Raw genomic sequence first — 9,917 nt, 5'->3', positions numbered from 1 at the left:
TAGCGAGGGGAAAGGAAAAAATAATACAAGGGGGAGATATGAACTGCAGTAGAGGGGGTAGAGAGAGAAGAGGGGAGGGGAGGGGAGGGGAGGGGAGGGGGATAGTAAAGGATAGGAAAGGCAGCAGAATACAACAGACCCTAGTATGGCAATATATAAATCAATGGAAGTGTAACTGATGTGATTCTGCAATTTGTATACAGGGTAAAAATGGGAGTTCATAACCCACTTGAATCAAAGTGTGAAATATGATATATCAAGAACTATGTAATGTTTTGAACAACCAACAATAAAAAAAAAGAGAGAAATGGCTATTGGGGGAATCTAGCAGTCTCCTACAGCCCCTAATGGTTATCATGAGGTGGCCAGAACCCCGCTAGGGTAAATTTTTCCTGCTCAGAAGGGCATAAACCACCCGAGAAAAATAAAGTCTGAAATAGTTAGTGAAGAAATAAGAGTCAGAGCCAAGAAATAGTTTTAAAGAAGAAATGGAGCACCTGATAGTTTCTTCTAGCTGGTACAGGAGCTGGAATAGAACAGCTGAAAAATGGCTTCAATCCTTTATTTCAGGGAGAGCAGATCAAAGACAGGGATAAGGTTTCATCAGGAGGAGTCTTACTTCTGTGTGTGGCAGGGGACCTGCAGAAAACAGGTTGATTGGCATCTTGGCAAGCCACACCCATCTCTGAGAGGCTGTGTGTCTATGTGGCTCCAGCAGGTCACCCCATCTCAGGTGCTGTTTGGAACCTGTGGCAGAGCTGGTTAGGAATTCACATGTATCTGGGCCATTTCACCAGCAGGAGTGCCGCTGGAAGTTCCCGGATACCAGATTTTCCTATTCAATGGCTGTGATGCCGGTTTGGTTCATGCATAATTAATAGGTGGTTCTCGACACATGGTCTCTCAGATTCTGTATTCATATGAAAATTCTTTGCAAGTTCTGCAGGAAATAATACAAGATGGTGCAGAGAAAAGAGGCAAAGCATCAGACAGGGAGGGCTCCAGGAGAACAGGAGCTGGAATTGGACCTGCTCTTAAAGAGGTGATCCCAGGAAAATCCTTTTGGCTGTGCGAGTCTCAATATTTTCTTAAGTAAGAATATTAAAATAGATGGTTCCTAAACAACACATGCTAAATACCAAGATACACCGTTAAATAATACACACAAGACATAGTTTTTATAGAGCTTCATGTCTGATGTGAAAGACACGTGCACCACACCCTGAAAAACTGATGTGCAAACTGTGAAGTGTCTTGAGTAAAGAGTGCAGAACTTCTGTTTTTCCTCCCATTTCCTATTCAAGCCCACAAAATTAGAGGGGGGTTGTCTCTCTTAAGAGGTCTCAGAATGGATGCATTCACTTCTGAATGTCTCTCTGCAAGCCCTGAAGAGAATGTGCCCTTTTACTAGTTGGAGGCCTCCTGCCCCTGTGAGTACTCTGTATTCTGAAGTCTGATTGCCTTTGTGAGACAGGAAAGGACTTCTGGATGCACATATCTGCTCCTACATGATTTCCACCCACTCCTATTTTGTCCCCTATTTGAATGGCTTCTCTTCCTCTCTGTTTCTGAACTTTGCTTATGCTAGCTCTTAGTTTGTCCACAATTTTGACTGTGACCTTGATATAATTTGGGAGTTACTCCTCTGCTTTTCCTGCATCCTCATATAGTCAACACACAGTGGTGGTTGCTTCAAAGTGTTGGTTAAAAGGGTAGGACCTGGAGTTTCAAATCTACACTGTGTGAGACCAGGGGCTAAGCATTCATCCTGTTTGTGCTCCAATTCCATCCTCTGTAAAAATGGGGAAAATACTAAGTCTACCCCACTAGGCTCTTGAGAAGATTCAAAGAGAAATTATCTGGTAAATTTGATCTGCTCCTATTAATCAAGAAGACAGAAGCCAGACCTCTTTCCCCATTAGAAATCTGCATGAACAACTCTCTATATTCCAAGTCCTGCACTCTGTTTCACCTTATTCACATCTTTCACACAAAAACTTTCACTGACAAGGAAAACCCTACTAAGGATCGCCTGAGAGAAAGAATGGAAAGGTTTATATTGTACATAGTCCTCCATAGATACTCCCCTGTTTCAGATAGTCTCTCTTCAGTGAGACTCAGACCTTATCTTCATTTATTCCCCTCTCCTGCTGAGCAATTCAGCTGAGGCACAAATTCTATTTCCATACTGTGTACCAATATTCTTCAAGGTCTTGAGCAAAGCCATATTGAGTCCCCAGTTCAAAGGCACTTCTACAGTCAACATAGGTTATTTTGGACACATGCAAATAATTATAAGTATACTCAGAGCTGTTCAGCTCATTATATGTGGAATTCTAATGCCTTTTATTATATTTTCATTCAACCCAAATCATCTAATACTGTAATGCTCTTCATTTATACATTTATTTAGTCAATAGATATTGAGAACAAGTGGGCCAAATGCAGAGCTCAGTACCTGATGTTAAAGGGCACCTGAACTGTTTCTAGGCCCAACCATCCTAGCACCTGTTCTATCAAGTGCTCACATTCCCCTCATGTCCCTAAAGCAAGATTCGCTTTCTCCTCCTTGGAAGGAACACTCTTAGTCCTGGAGATGTCTGATTTCAATTCCTGTCTCAATTGTCTGCACTTGAAAGAAAATATGTCTGTCTCAATTCCTGCATTTGAAAGAAAATTTCTGGCCCAGGACAGAGCCATGCTGACCAGCTCTAGCCCATGGCATGGGGGCGTTTTCATTAGAGTGTATTCCCATGCCGTTTATAGGGTTAGGGTTAGGTCAGTGAGCTCAGGCTGTTCAGATAATGAGTACTGGATTCAAATCCACATTTCAGCTCTTGATACATTACTTCATCTCTTTAATTCTCTATTTTTCTTCTCTTTAAAACAGAAAGTGTAATTCCCACATAGCAGGATGATCCTGAGAATCAGAGTTCATATACCCAGTGCTTGAGTCTTGTTTTGTTCTCAGGAACACCACTGGAGAGATTGAGAACATGGAACCAGCCATCACGGCCTGGAGGAGAGAAGCCACAGCAACCAATGGAAGTTATGAGGACCTTACTCCAGTTTATGACACAGAAAAAACTTGATTCCAAAAGTGCTGACCTTCATCATTTCCCTGGTGGGACTGGCAGGAAATACAGCAGTGCTCTGGCTCCTGGGCTTCCCCATACACAGAAAAAAAAAAAAAAAAACAACTTAGCACTGAATGAGTGAGTTCTGCTGCATCTATCTAAATCTGGCTGTGGCCAACTTCCTCTTTCTGTGCTTCTGTGTCACTGCTTTCATGCTGGATATCAACAGCATGTTCATGCCCTCTCTATGCCTATACACGGCTTTGTATGGAATGGGACAACCTGTTGCTATGTCACAGGCCTGAGCATCTCAGCGCTGTTAGCACCAAGCACTGCCTGTCCTTCCTGTGGCCCATCTAGTACCACTGCCACTGCCATAGACACATGTCAGCTATCATATGTGCCCTGCTGCGGCCATGTCTGTGTTGCTCAGAATCCTAGACTGGTTTGTTTCACCCTGGTTATCAATATTGATGTTCATTTTTGTGGAAACAATTATTTTATCAAATGTGTGTGGTTGACTTTGTGATTCTCTCAGGGTCCAGCCTGGCCCTACTGAGCAGGATGCTCTCTGAATCCCAGAGAATGCCACTAACCAGGCTACATGTGACCATCTTGCTCATGGGGCTGGTCTTTCTCCTCTGTGGTCTGCCCTTTGGCACCAAATGGTTACTGTTAGCCTGGATACAGGTTGATTTTGACGTATACAATTGTCTTCATCCGGTTTCAGTCTTTTGTCCTGTGTTAATACTGCACCAACCCCGTCATTTACTTCTTCATTGGCTCCTTTAGGCAGCAGTCACAGCATCAGAACCTTAAGCTGGTGCTTGAGCGGGCTCTGCAGGACACTCCTGAGGAGGATGAATGTGGAGACAGCCTTCTTCGGGGATCCCTGGAGATGTCAGAAAGTGGAACAGAGATGAAGAGCCACTGCTCTGGTGCATCACACGTGTGCCTGAGAATCAACAGTGACCTGCTACACTTGGCCACTGTCAGCTCTTCACCCAGTCGCATGCCTCTGAAATTTCATAGTGATTTCCTAATATCTTATGTTAATCTGGATTTTCTTGCTTTTCTTATAGAAACCAGTCTGAAGTGAGAATGTTTCCCTTCTTGTTAACATTTTCTAATACTTCGAATCTTATCATCCTCCAAATCTTTCTTATTGATGCTTTTCTTTGCAATTTCCATTCCAATGGAAAGAATCTTTCAAATTCATAAACATCTTATTTATTACTATTTTCTACCTGAAGTTGTAGAAAGCAAAGATTCCTTAATTATGTCTCAGATTATGTTCTGAGGGAATCATGCTGGATTCTGTAATCCCCATTACATTGCTTCAGGTAGAAAGCTTGGCCCTGAATGAGTGAATTCTGCTGCCTCTAAACCTCATTGAATTATCTGGTTTTAAGGGAGGAAAATGTCCTTAAAGGCAGACTCTCTGCCTACATAAAAACAGCCAAGAGTATTGGGTTTATGAAAAATTTTTCTGGTGCATTACTCTCTGGCGTGATAACAAGTTGGCTTTATGTTCTAGCAGTTAAAACCATAATCTTTGTTTCTGAGAATTGGTAAGTGGTTATTTAGCTCTTTCCCCTACCAGGAGTCAATCTAGAAATGCATCCCATAAGTTTAAATCATGAGATACATAGAAATATAGAATCTGAGAGTGCTAGAGTAGAAAGATCCCTGGGATCAGGACATCTGGATTCTCACTGTATGATAATGTGAAATACAATGTGCAATCTGTTAATCTGGATTTTCAGATTAACAGATTTAGTGGTTGCTTATAACATGTCCCAGAACCCTCTGGTGTTTCCCTCTTGGAACACAAAAACTGATAACTATGTCATGATTGCTAATATACAATATATACAATACCACCCTATAAGATAGTTATGACAGCAAAATGAAATTTTGAGATTGTTAATTGGGGTCTCTTCTTTGCATCGCCAACATAATTTATTTTTGCTAACCTCTCCTCCATTTAATCAAAGATATTTATTGATTCAGGGAAGATTTGTTACTTTTATTATTGGAGCATAGAAGGTCACAGACACTACTTAACTTCTGTCTTTCAAAATGGAAAGCAACCCTGGGCTACAATTTTGGTGTGCCAACCACTGGATACCATCACAAGACTACACCAGTTACTATGCACACATATTCCCATGATAGTATAGTTGTGGGATGTTCTTAAGAAGCCTCATTCCAGATCAGCATAAACAGGCACAGTGACCAAATGGCATGCATATTTACAGCAAAGAAGCATATTGACTCCCAGCCCTTTAAATGCAGAGTTACATGCCAGGAACAGTCACATACACCAGTGAATAAAAAGATTCAATAGATGATATTCTAGCACTTGCCACTCTACCCCCAATGTAAGGAAAGATATGAACCATCAACATTATTATGGGTTCACCAGAAGCAACTCCCAATTTGAAAGGCAGGGACCATATGACCTGCTACTGCCATCTTGTGGTTAGATTCAGGGACTTCAGGGAGTTAGTCAATGGTGGGTTACATGCCAAAGCAACAGTGCCCTAAAATGCCTGGGTGGATGCAGAGCACAGCAAAACAGAAAAAAAAAAAAAAAAATTAAGTGATCTCAATGCTCTCTTCTTAAAGCAAAGTCTTTCAAAAAAATTTTTTTTCATTTTTCATCCCTAAGCCTGCCAAAAGTGAGGTCTGGCTAATTCCTGAGATGTCCTAATAGCATCTTTCCTGCAGTCTCTGGGCAAAGTACTTGGTTTATCTTTAATGGCACTAATCTCAGAAAGCACACCTTCCTTGACTCCAATTTTACATGCACTTTTCTTGCCAAACTGCAAGTTTTTAAAATATTTCCCCTCTGCTTTCTGCTCCTGGTCATCAACATAAGCCCAGCTTAAGCTCCCTTGAAATTTCGTCCACCAGATTAATTAATTAATTAGTTTAAAATCCAGCCTCACCAAAAGTCTCAGAACATGGGCAACGTGCAAATGTTCTTTGTTAAAATATAATATGATTGGCCTCTAGTCCAATTCCCAATAAAGTCCTCATTCCCATCTGAAACCTCATGAGCACAGTCTTTGCTGTCCTCATTCCTATCAGAATTCTGTCTGATAGAAGCATTACCAGCCTGCATCTCCAACTTTTCCAAACTCTCCCTACAAACCAGTCCCAAAGGTTTCTGAACCATATAATAAGGTATAATCACAGCAATGACACCACTCCTTGGTACCAATTTCTGTATTAGGCAACTTTTCATCCCTGTGATGATATCTGACAAGAACAACTTAGAGATTTATTTTGGCTCACAGGTTCACAGGATTCAGTCCATGGACAGCTAGCTCCAAGGCAGGAACATCATGGCAGAGGGATGTGGCAGAGGAAATCTGCTCAGCATATGCCAGCCAGGAAGGACAGAGAGAGAAATGGGCCAAAGAAAACCCTTCCAGGGCATGTTCCTATTTCCTCAAACTAGGTCCCATTTCTCCATAGTTCATTCAGGCATGGATGGATCAATCTACTGATAAGGTTAAACCCTCAAGATTCAACCACTTCCCAAAAGTCTCTGAATACATGAGAGTTTGGGGAGCATTTGATCCAATCCATAACACTCAACAGTCCCAAAGTTGAGTATAAACCCCAGAGAATTTAACATTCTTGTTCACACAACAAACTTATATGAGCATTTACTGCAGCTTACTCAACCAACCAAAAATTCAAAAGCATAGTTCTTGCTCCCATAGGACTTTTTAGCATATAGGAGAGAACCAATAATGTAGGTAGAAAACATGAAATAGCATATTAAGCAAGGAAGAAGACAGGCATTGTAGAATTGCAGTTATAAGTAAGAAATTCTTATGGTAGATGGATAAGGGCAAAGACCAAGCAAAGATTTCTCCTCAGCAAAGGAAGGAATTGAATCCTATGAATATATGCAATAAGAAGAGGCAGCAAATGACTACTGCAATCTAGAAGCAGCCATGACCTCAATATAACTAGAGCAGACTGAGTGAAAATAGTCAGAAGAGGAGTAATGGAGCTGATCAAATAATAAATATGCTTCTACCCTGGTGGACTTAGAGCAGAGATGTGACAATTCAATAGCTCCATTGTCTGTTGACAAAGCAAATTTTGAGAACACAACAAAGAATGGAAGCAGAAGCCAATTATGAGATGTTATAATAAAGTAGGGAAGAGACAGAGGAACTGGCACCTTGTGGGTTGTACGCTTCATAGACAACAGGATTTGCTAAAGACTGAATGAAGGAAAGGTAGGAAAACACCACGAAATTACCCAGTTATCTCACTTTTTGGCATTTATCCAAAAGATCTAAAAATTAGCATATTATGGTGATACATGCCTATCAATGTTTATAGTGGCATAATCCCCAATAGCCAAGTTATGGAACTGTCCATAGACAAATAGATACAGAAAATGTGGTATATATACACAACAGAATTTTATTCAGCCATAAAGAAGAGTGAAATTGTGTCATTTGTTAGTTAATGGTTGGAAACAGAAATCATGTTGGGTGAAATAAAGCAGACTCAGGAAATCATAGTTTTTTTTCTCACATGTGGAAGATAGAGAAAAATAAGGAACAAAAAAATGAAGAAGGAGCCCAAAAATAGAAGACAGAGCAATAGGGAAAGCAAAGGGGAAAACTGGGGAATAAAGTTCCTAAATTATGTGCATGTATGAATATATCAGAATGCATTTCAATTTTATGTATAATTATCATGTACCAATTGAAACATAAATAAATAAATGGAAGGAAGACTAATAGATAAGAGGAAGGGGATCAGGAAGAGGGAGGAGGAGAGAAGGGCATTGTACTAGAGACTGAAATGGAAAAAAAACTGTGTTATATACATTTATGAACCCCACTATTATGTATAATTATAATGCACTACAATAAAAACTGAAGATTCCAATTACAAAAGAGAGAGAAAAGATCTTTAATTTACTTTTAACCATTAGAATATGACAGAGTTGATGGTATGTCACTCCCTTGATTATATCACTTTATGTGCAAAAACAAAAGAATTTCTCAGCTTCAATTAAGTTAATCAAAGAGAGATTAACTTGGATGGACTTGTCCAATCAGGTAAGAACTTCCAAGAGGGTCCAGCAGTCAGAGACACCCAACTGTTACCTTGAAAAAAACAAAAGGACTGTACTGTGGAGAGGACCAGATTTGGCCAACAGACAAAGAACTTGAAAGAAGACCTTGAACCTCAGAAGAGTACCATGGCCCTAGTCAACCCTTTTACTTCTGCCTTGTAAGACTCTCAGCAGAAGACCCAGCTAAGCCAGCCTCTGACTCCTAACCCATGAGAACCCTGAGACTATAAATACTTTATTTTAACCCTATAAATTCATCTAAGTTATTTATGCAGGATTAGAAAAAATTAAGACATTAAAAACTAGATATATCAGTCTGGCAATAAGAGAGTCCACTTAAGATGTAAGTCTGGAAATCATCAGTACAACTCACATTTGTGCTAATTAGTATCCATTTGCCTACACCCACAAATCTCCCTTCTTCTTCTTTTTCTGTAGCCAGAAGGCTGCCTCTATTGACTACATATGTGAGTTTCCTTGCCAATGGGAAGAAACAACAAGAGGTGACAAAGCAGGAGTCTGATCAAACTATAACTTCCCCTACTTCCTCCAGATGTGGGTAGTACAGCACTTGGATGCAGATAACAGTGACCCCTGTCAAACCAAAGCTTCCTTGATGGGGCTCCAACCTCCTAATCTTCACTCCCCACTCTGTGGGGTGGACCTTGGAAGGAGCAGTAACAGTTCACCTAGAGTAACAGTGGCAAAGACAGAGTGCATGGCTAAAGATGCTAGCAGGTGATATGTGCAGAGATGGAGCTATGAGGAACTGATCTTTCTGCTGTGTCTATTCTCTTAGTAAAGGTAACCAATTAAAGTGAAGATCGTGAAAAAGGTATCAGAGGTTTAAGGAGAGAGGAATCATGGAAGAGCCATCTAGGAGAAAAAGATGGACTAGAGGAAACATACCTGCATTGCCTGCAGCATTAAGGATTCGTGTGAGGCTATGGGACGTTTCTACAGTGATATTACTCAAAACATAAGCTCTTCTCCAACTACATTCGAGCTATGAGGTGCAGACACAAGCAAGCACAGTCAGGGTTATTGAGAGTCAACAGTCAGGGTTATTGAGAATCAAGAGTGGCCCAGTGGCCCGCCTGCGTGGTAGACACATCACCCCAATTGGAGGAGGGGCGGAGCAGAGCCGCCGCCCATGCCTGCAAGGTAGGCAGACCTGCCACCTACCGGCAGATCAGGCCCAGCGACCCTCCGGCGTGGTAGACACATCACCCCAATTGGAGGAAGGGCCCAGCTGCCGCCCACAAGTTAGGCAGAACGCATGTCCCAGAGAAGGGGCCCAGCGGCACGCCGGCCTAGTTGAAAGATCACCCTAATTGGAGGAGGGGCACAGCCACCGCCTGCGCCTGCAAGGTAGACAGACCTGCAACCTGGAGAACAGTCCCAGCGGCCCACCAGCATGGTAGACAGATCATCCCTATTGGAGGTGGGGCCCAGCTGTTGCCCGCAAGGTAGGCAGACCATGTGACCTGGAAAAGAGGCCCAGAGGCCTGCTGGCATGATAGACAGATCACTCCAATTGGAGGAGGAGCACAGCCGCCGCCCACCCCTGCAAGGGAGACTTTACAACTATACAAGAGCAATATAAATATATAGGGGGAAAATTCAATAACACAACAGTTTCACCAAGCAGAAAGAAACGCGAGCAGTATAAAAAGACAAGGAAAGAAAGGACCACAAGCAATGCAGGTCAACTCAACTTT

At 41.7% G+C, this 9,917-nt stretch overlaps 1 pseudogene; it reads left to right on the top strand.

Annotated features, from left to right (window-relative positions):
* The first annotated feature begins 3,344 nt into the window (after positions 1 to 3,344).
* LOC143389558 (mas-related G-protein coupled receptor member X3-like) lies at positions 3,345 to 4,176 on the top strand (annotated as a pseudogene).
* The last annotated feature ends 5,741 nt before the right edge of the window (positions 4,177 to 9,917 follow it).

The sequence above is a fragment of the Callospermophilus lateralis genome, chromosome 2 (assembly GCF_048772815.1).
Source record: "Callospermophilus lateralis isolate mCalLat2 chromosome 2, mCalLat2.hap1, whole genome shotgun sequence".
NCBI lineage: Eukaryota > Metazoa > Chordata > Mammalia > Rodentia > Sciuridae > Callospermophilus > Callospermophilus lateralis.
The sequence above is the reverse complement of the archived record's forward strand: the minus strand, read 5'-3'. Positions and strand labels throughout refer to the sequence as shown.